Here is an 8,462-nt window from a genome sequence, read left to right on the forward strand (position 1 = left end):
TGCGGAACCTTAGAGTAAGAAACATCACCGTGCACCTTGGCCAACGTGCGCGACTCGACCGAGCGCGCACTGGCCGAGGTGCACACCGATTTCACCTGGGTGCGCGCGCAGCACCTCGGGCGCACCGGGGTGCGCGCACAACGCCCGGGTTGCACCGTGGCCTGTGTGCTCGGGGCGCCTCGGGTGCGCGCTCGGTGTCGCCCCCGCGCGCGCGGTAGTGCGGGCAGCGCACCCCGGCCCGGCCCGGCCCCGACGAGAACGCAAACGGGCAAAAGGTTTATTCAAATAGCATTGCGACGCCCGGCGAAAAACTAAGAAAGGGTGCAACACCGGGACTTCCCGGGAGGTCACCCATCCCAGTACTACTCCGGCCCAAGCGCGCTTAACTGCGGAGTTCTGATGGGATCCGGTGCACTAACGCTGGTATGATCGCACCCGTTATGAGCTTGTCGCAGTGTGTACTTAGCAAACCGCGACCCACGTGCGAATCCACCCCGGCCACCCACCCCCGTCGAGGTGCACACCCTCCCTCGCGAAGTGCGCCCCGTTCGCCAAGTGTGAGCCCTGCCCGGGTGCGCGCACCTTGCTAGGGCGTCGGGTGTGCACCCGGCCCGGCCTACGTGCGTGCACCTGGACGGGGCGTCGTGTGCGTGCAGTGTCCCGTCTGCAACGCGGTGCCCACACACCACCTCGGGCGCAACGACCTGCGCTCACATGTGGGCCGAGTGCACCTTGGTGCATGTTCGGGGCGCCTCGGGTGCACGCTCGATCTTGCCCCGGTGCACCAAGGCGCTCGGTTTGCCCCGGGTGCGCACTTGGTGCAAGGTGGGCACCCAAAATAGGGATCAAGCACCAAAACACAAGTTTCGGGATGCAAAATGGGACCCAAGGACCACAAATGCGTTCCAAGACCCATGATGGGTCCACGAGAACAAAAATGTGTTCCGAGACTTAATAAACAAATATTGGGTTTTAGGAGAAGAAACATGCTCTGATGCCCAAAACGAGAATCGACCCCGAAAAGGCCACAGGCCAAAAGTGGGATGCGAGACAAAAAAAAATGGGACCCGAGGACCAAAATTGGGTTCCCAGGTCGAAGACAGGGCAACCGGACAAGAAACGACCTCTAAGGCTCGAAATGAGTCCCGACGACTAAAACTTGACAAGAAGCACCCATCAGGCACCCAACTCGACACCCATGGGATGCCGACCCACCCGGGCTTCCACCTAGCACACCTTGGCACCCACCCACCCTCGCACCCAACCTCGCACCCAACTTAGCACCTTTGAACCCACATTGGCACTCACCCTGACCCTGGCACCTTGGAACCCACATTGGCACTCACCTTGACCCTGGCACCCACCTTTGCACTCACCTTGGGACCCACCCTGGCTCCCACCTCGGCACCCACCCAGACACCCACCTTGGTTCCTTGGCACCCACCTTGGATCCTTGGCACCCACCCCGACACCCACCTTGGCACGCAACTTGGCTACTTGCCACCCACCTTGGCTCCTTGACGCCCACCCCGACAACCACCCCGTGACCTACCCTGGCTAGGGTTGGTGCACACCCACCCTGGTGCCCACCTTGGCACCCACCCCATGACCCACCTTGGCACGCACCTTAGTACCCACCCTGTTACCCACCCTAGGACCCACCCCGTGACCCACCTTGGCCAGGGTGGGTGCACCCACCCTGGTGCCCACCTTGGCACCCACCCATCCTAGCACCCAGCCTGTGACCGGGCTTGGAACCCAACCTTGCACCCGTCTTGGCCAGTGTGGGTGCGCACCCATCCTGGCACCCACGTTGTGACACACCCTTTAACCCACGCACCCTAGCAGCCACGTTGGCACCCACCTTGGAACACAACCTAGCAACTTGGCACCCACCCCGTGACCCACCTTGGCATCCACCATAGCAGTCGCCCACTTGGCACCCACCTTGGAACCCAAGTTGGCACCCACCTCGGCACCCACCTTGACACTTGTGGACCCACCTTGCCACTCACCCTAGCATCGACCCATCCTAGCACCCACCCTGGCACCTTTGCACCCTAGCACTCACCCATCCTAGCACCTAACCTGTGACCCACCTTGACACTCACCCTCGCACCCACCTTGGAACCCAACCTAGCACCCACCCACCCTGACACCAACCCTAGCACCTACCCACCCTTGCACCCACCCTGTGACCCATCTTGGCACCCACCCATCCTACCACTCAACCTATCACCCACCTTCTCACCCACCTTGGCATCCACCTTAGCACCCACCCACACTGGCACCTTGGCACCCACCTCGGGCAAGGTGGGTGCACACCCACCCTGACACCCAATTTAGAACCAACCGAGCATGTTACCCACCTTGGCACCCACATTGCAGCCCACCCTAGTACCCACCCTATGACCCACATTGGCATCCACACCCTAGCACCCAGGCACCTCGACACCCGCCTTGACACGCACCCTAGCACTAAACCTGTGACCCACCTTGGAACTCACCCTAGAACCCACCCACCCTGTGAACCACCTTGGCATCCACCTTAGCACCCACCCACCTTGGCACCCACTCTAGCACTCACCCATCCTAACACCCAACTTGTTACCCACCTTGGCACCCGCCCTCGCGTCCACCTTGAAACCCACCCTAGCACCCACCCACGCAGGAGCCCACCTTGGCACCCAACCTAACACCCACGCATCCTGGCACCCAACTTGTGACCCACCTTGGAACCCACCCTAGTACCCACCTTTGAACCCACTATATCACCAACCCACCTTGGCACCCACCCTATGACCCTCTTTGGAATCCACCCTAGCACGCACCCACCCTGGCACCCACCATGGAGCGCACCCTAGCACCCACCCACCTCGGCACGCACCTCAACACCCACCTTGGTGTGCGCACTGCGCCAACCTCTCAAAGACCCTATGTGGTGCGCTCCAAAGTGTACACCTTTGGTGCGCTCCAAGGTGCGCACCTTTGGTGCACACCGAGGTGCACACCAAAGTGTGCACCGAGGTGAGCACCAAAGTGCACTCCAAGGTGCACACCAAGGCGTGCACCTTTGGTGCGGTCAATGCAAACGAATTCGGAAGTTGGGGTCGATGTCCTAATCGCTGCTGCAGACTACACGTATGAGAATCGGACAAATAGCTTTATATAGGGGAGGTGTTGCGTTTGATGGGTCGACTCCCCTGGTTGTGTGCACTGCACCAACTTCAAAGACCCTGTCTTGTTTAAGAAGTCAAAAGTTGGGGTGGATGTCCTAATCATTGCTGCAGTCTACGCATGTATGAGAATCAGACAAATAGCTTATATAGGGGAGGTGTTGCATTCGGTGGGTTGACTCCCCTGGTTGTGCGCACTGCGCCAACCTCAAAGACCCCGCATAGCAGAAGAAGTCGGAAGTCGGATTTTGGTGAGCACCAAGGCGTGCACCTTTGGTGCGGTCAACGCAGACGAATTCAGAAGTTGGGGTGGATGTCCTAATCGTTGTTGCAGGCTACACATGTATGAGAATCAGACAAATAGCTTATATAGGGGAGGTGTTGGGTTTGATGGGTCAACTCCCTTGGTTGTGCGCATTACGCCAACCTCAAAGACCTTGTTTTCGTTAAGAAGTCAAAAGTTGGGGTCAATGTCCTAATGGCTCCTGTAGGCTACACATGTATGAGAATCGGACAAATAGCTTATATAGGGGAGGTGTTGGGTTTGATGGGTCGACTCCCCTGGTTGTGCGCATTACGTCAACCTCAAAGACCTTGTTTTCGTTAAGAAGTCAAAAGTTGGGGTCGATGTCCTAATTGCTCCTGTAGACTACACATGTATGAGAATCAGACAAATAGCTTATATAGGGGAGGTGTTGGGTTTGATGGGTTGACTCCCCTAGTTGTTCGCATTACACCAACCTCAAAGACCTTGTTTTCGTTTAGAAGCCGAAAGTTGGGGTCGATGTCCTAATTGCTCCTGCAGGCTACGCATGTATGAGAATCAGACAAATAGCTTATATAGGGGAGGTGTTGGGTTTGATGGGTCGACTCCCCTGGTTGTGCGCATTGCGCCAACCTCAAAGACCCTGCATTGCGGATGAAGTCGAAAGTCAGAGTTTGGTGTGCTACAAGGTGTGGTCGAAGGTGCTCACCTAGGTGTGCACCTTTGGAGCGCAGGAAAAGTGCCCTCCAAAAGTGCGCACCTTTGGAGTGCACAAAAGTGCCCTCCAAAAGTGCGCACCTTTGGAGCGCACAAAAGTGCCCTCCAAAAAGTGCCCTCCAAAAGTGCGCACCTTTGGAGCGCACAAAAGTGCCCTCCAAAAAGTGCCCTCCAAAAGTGCGCACCTTTGGAGTGCAGAAAAGTGCCCTCCAAAAAGTGCCCTCCAAAAGTGTGCACCTTTGGAGTGCACAAAAGTGCCCTCCAAAAGTGCGCACCTTTGGAGCGCAGAAAAGTGCCCTCCAAAAAGTGCCCTCCAAAAGTGCGCACCTTTGGAGCGCAGAAAAGTGCCCTCCAAAAAGTGCCCTCCAAAAGTGCGCACCTTTGGAGCGCAGAAAAGTGCCCTCCAAAAAGTGCCCTCCAAAAGTGCGCACCTTTGGAGCGCAGAAAAGTGCCCTCCAAAAAGTGCCCTCCAAAAGTGCGCACCTTTGGAGCGCACAAAAGTGCCCTCCAAAAAGTGCCCTCCAAAAGTGCGCACCTTTGGAGCGCACAAAAGTGCCCTCCAAAAGTGCGCACCTTTGGAGCGCACAAAAGTGCCCTCCAAAAGTGCGCACTTTTGGTGCGCACCAAGGCGCTGGTTCGGTCGTTGCAGGCGAGTTCGGAAGTTGGGGTCGATGTCCTGAGCGGAGGTGCAAACTACACAGGTGTCGGAATCGGACAAATAGCTTATATAGGGGAGGTGTATGCTTCGATGGGTCGACTCCCCAGGTTGAGCGCACCGCGCCAACCTCAAAGACCCTACGGTATGGATGAAGTCGGAAGTTGGGTCCGATGACCGATTCGATTAGTAGGTATGCTCATGAGGTCGGAATTTGGGTCCGATGACCTGCCATGTGCAGGAAGGCGAATGTTGGCACTGTGCGTTGCAAGGTGCACACCAAGGTGCTGGTGCGGTCTTTTTAGTCGAGTTCGGAAGTTGGGGTCGATGTCCTGATCGGAGGTGCAAGCTACACAGGTGTGGGAATCGGACAAATAGCTTATATAGGGGAGGTGTATGCTTCGTTGGGTCGACTCCCCGGGTTGAGCGCACCGCGCCAACCTCAAAGACCCTACGGTATGGATGAAGTCGGAAGTTGGGTCCGATGACCGATTCGATATGTAGGCATACTCGCGAGGTCGGAATTTGGGTCCGATGACCTGCCATGTGCAGGAAGGCGAATGTTGGCACTGTGCGTTGCAAGGTGCGCACCAAGGCGCTGGTTCGGTCGTTGCAGGCGAGTTCGGAAGTTGGGGTCGATGTCCTGATCGGAGGTGCAAACTACACAGGTGTGGGAATCGGACAAATAGCTTATATAGGGGAGGTGTATGCTTCGTTGGGTCGACTCCCCGGGTTGAGCGCACCGCGCCAACCTCAAAGACCCTACGGTATGGATGAAGTCGGAAGTTGTGTCCGATGACCGATTCGATATGTAGGCATACTCGCGAGGTCGGAATTTGGGTCCGATGACCTGCCATGTGCAGGAAGGCGAATGTTGGGACTGTGCGTCGCAAGGTGCGCACCAAGGCGCTGGTGCCGTCGTTGCAGTCGAGTTCGGAAGTTGGGGTCGATGTCCTGGTCAGAGGTGCAAACTACACAGGTGTGGGAATCGGACAAATAGCTTATATAGGGGAGGTGTATGCTTCGATGGGTCGACTCCCCGGGTTGAGCGCACCGCGCCAACCTCAAAGACCCTACAGTATGGATGAAGTCGGAAGTTGGGTCCGATGACCGATTCGATACGTAGGCATATTGGCGAGGTCTGAATTTGTGTCCGATGACCTGCCATGCGCAGGAAGGCGGAATTTGGGTCCGATGACCGAGTTGATGGCGTGCCATGCGCAGAAAGGCGGAATTTGGGTCCGATGACCGAGTTGATGTTGATGGCCCGCCATGCACAGGAAGGCGGAATTTGGGTCCGATGACCGATTTGAAGGCGTGCCATGCGCAGAAAGGCGGAGTTTGGGTCCGATGACCGAGTTGATATTGATGGCCCGCCATGCGCAGGAAGGCGGAATTTGGGTCCGATGACCTGACATACGCATGGAGTCCGACTCGGGGGCCGATGTTCGATTCGATGACTTGCATTGTGGGTAAAGTCGGAAGTTGTGGTCTTTGACCCGATTCGATGACCAGACTTCGGCTGCTTGAGAATCGGACAAATAACTTATATAGGGGAGGTAGTGTTCTCGAGCATCCTCCCCCCGTGCCCGTTTATGTCGATTGATGCTGGTGCTCGACTGGTTGGAGCGCTCGGATGCAAAAATCTTGCACCAGGATTTATCGATTGTGATGGACACGGCAAGTCTCCTGATTGCTATGCAGGAGCTCATCGTGAATCTCTATGCGGCCTTGGTATGGACTCGACCTGCGGAATGGTTCGGCAATGGTAGTCGCTCCAACACGTCCTTGCAATGGCCACAGAGGTGATTCGACTAGAGCTCCAGTCTAGCTTTTGGGTTGCTTGGCGGACTGGTATAGCCGCGATCGAGTTCCGGCCATGAACGTTTTAGATAGCTCTTGGGCTTTCTGGGACGGAAGTCGGAAGTTTGGGCTGTTGTCCGATTTGATGACCATTCTTCGGATGTGTGAGAATCGGACAAATAACTTATATAGGGGACTGTGTTGTCTCACGCAGCCCCCTCCGTGCCCCTCTATCTCGACCGATGTTGGTGCTTGAAAGGGTTGGGATCGCTCGGATTTATAAACGTGCACCACCATTTGTCGAGTGTGAGGGACGCGGCAGGTCTCCTAAATGCTATACGGGCGCTCTCTGAGAATCTCTATCCGGCCTCGACACAGACTAGTCTTGCTGAATGGTTTGGCACTGGTAGTCGATCCAACACGTCGTTGTTGTGGCCGCCTAGGCGATTCGATTCGAGCCCCCGTCTAGCTTTTGGGTTGCTTGGCGGATTTTGCCCTATCCGCAAGTGAGCTCGGTCCCTAAACGTTCGAGAAACCCGATTGCTATGCGCCGACTCTCTTTCTTGCGAGCCTCCATCTAGCTTTTGGGTCTCTACGGAACGGAAGTCGGAATCTGGGACCGTTGTTTGATTCGACGAGGCAGACTACGGTTGTGCGAGAATCGGACAAATAACTTATATAGGGGAGGTGTTGACTGGAGCATTCTCCCCCGTGCCCCTCTAACTCGACCAATGCTGGCGCTCGAACGGTGGTAGCGCTCGGATTTTCGTTGAGCGCCAGCATTGGTCGATTTAGAGGGGCATGCGAGATTCCCGAATGCTATGCGAGGGCTCTAACGGAAATGTCTATTGGTTTCGGTATGGATGCAATTGCGAGTGGTTCGGCAAAGGTAGTCGTTCCGATGCGTCCATGTCGTGGCCAAATCGATAATTCGATTTGAGCCCTCGTATAGCATTTGGGTCTCTCGATGTGATTCCGCATTCCAGTCCCTTTGGGCACTGCTTGAGCCGCATCCCAGGGGGTTCCCTTCCCAATAATCTGCCTCGCAACCCGATTGCTATGCGGTGAGGCTCCTCGGCCGCCTCGGAACTATCTGTGTATCAGACGCATCGCGGGATAAGGGGTTGGCAACGGTAGTCGCCCCAAGCGCGTCCGATGCTTGGACCATTCCGAGGCGGCCCTGAAGCCTCTTCCGTCTAGCCGTTGGGTCCTTCTCGCCGCATCCCTTGCCTCGCACCCCGATTGCTATGCGGTGAGGCTCCTCGGCCGCCTTGGAACTATCTGTGTATCAGACGCATCGCGGGATAAGGGGTTGTCACTGGTAGTCGCCCCAAGCGCGTCCGATGCTTGGACCATTCCGAGGCGGCCCTGAAGCCTCTTCCGTCTAGCCGTTGGGTCCTTCTCGCCGCATCCCTCGACTCGCACCCCGATTGCTATGCGGTGAGGCTCCTCGGCCGCCTTGGAACTATCTGTGTATCGGACGCGTCGCGGGATAAGGGGTTGTCACTGGTAGTCGCCCCAAGCGCGTCCGATGCTTGGACCATTCCGAGGCGGCCCTGAAGCCTCTTCCGTCTAGCCGTTGGGTCCTTCTCGCCGCATCCCTCGCCTCGCACCCCGATTGCTATGCGGTGAGGCTCCTCGGCCGCCTTGGAACTATCTGTGTATCGGACGCGTCGCGGGATAAGGGGTTGTCACTGGTAGTCGCCCCAAGCGCGTGCGATGCATGGACCATTCCCAGGCGGCCCTGAAGCCTCTTCCGTCTAGCCGTTGGGTCCTTCTCGCCGCATCCCTCGCCTCGCACCCCGATTGCTATGCGGTGAGGCTCCTCGGCCGCCTTGGAACTATC

At 56.9% G+C, this 8,462-nt stretch overlaps 1 non-coding gene across 1 annotated transcript; it reads right to left on the reverse strand.

Moving 5' to 3' along the window:
* Positions 1-318: 318 nt before the first annotated feature.
* LOC131866546 (5S ribosomal RNA) lies at positions 319-437 on the reverse strand. The gene has a single exon (XR_009365147.1). It is a non-coding gene; the product is annotated as a 5S ribosomal RNA (ribosomal RNA).
* Positions 438-8,462: the final 8,025 nt, after the last annotated feature.

Source organism: Cryptomeria japonica, unplaced genomic scaffold (assembly GCF_030272615.1).
Source record: "Cryptomeria japonica unplaced genomic scaffold, Sugi_1.0 HiC_scaffold_150, whole genome shotgun sequence".
NCBI classification, from domain to species: Eukaryota; Viridiplantae; Streptophyta; class Pinopsida; order Cupressales; family Cupressaceae; genus Cryptomeria; species Cryptomeria japonica.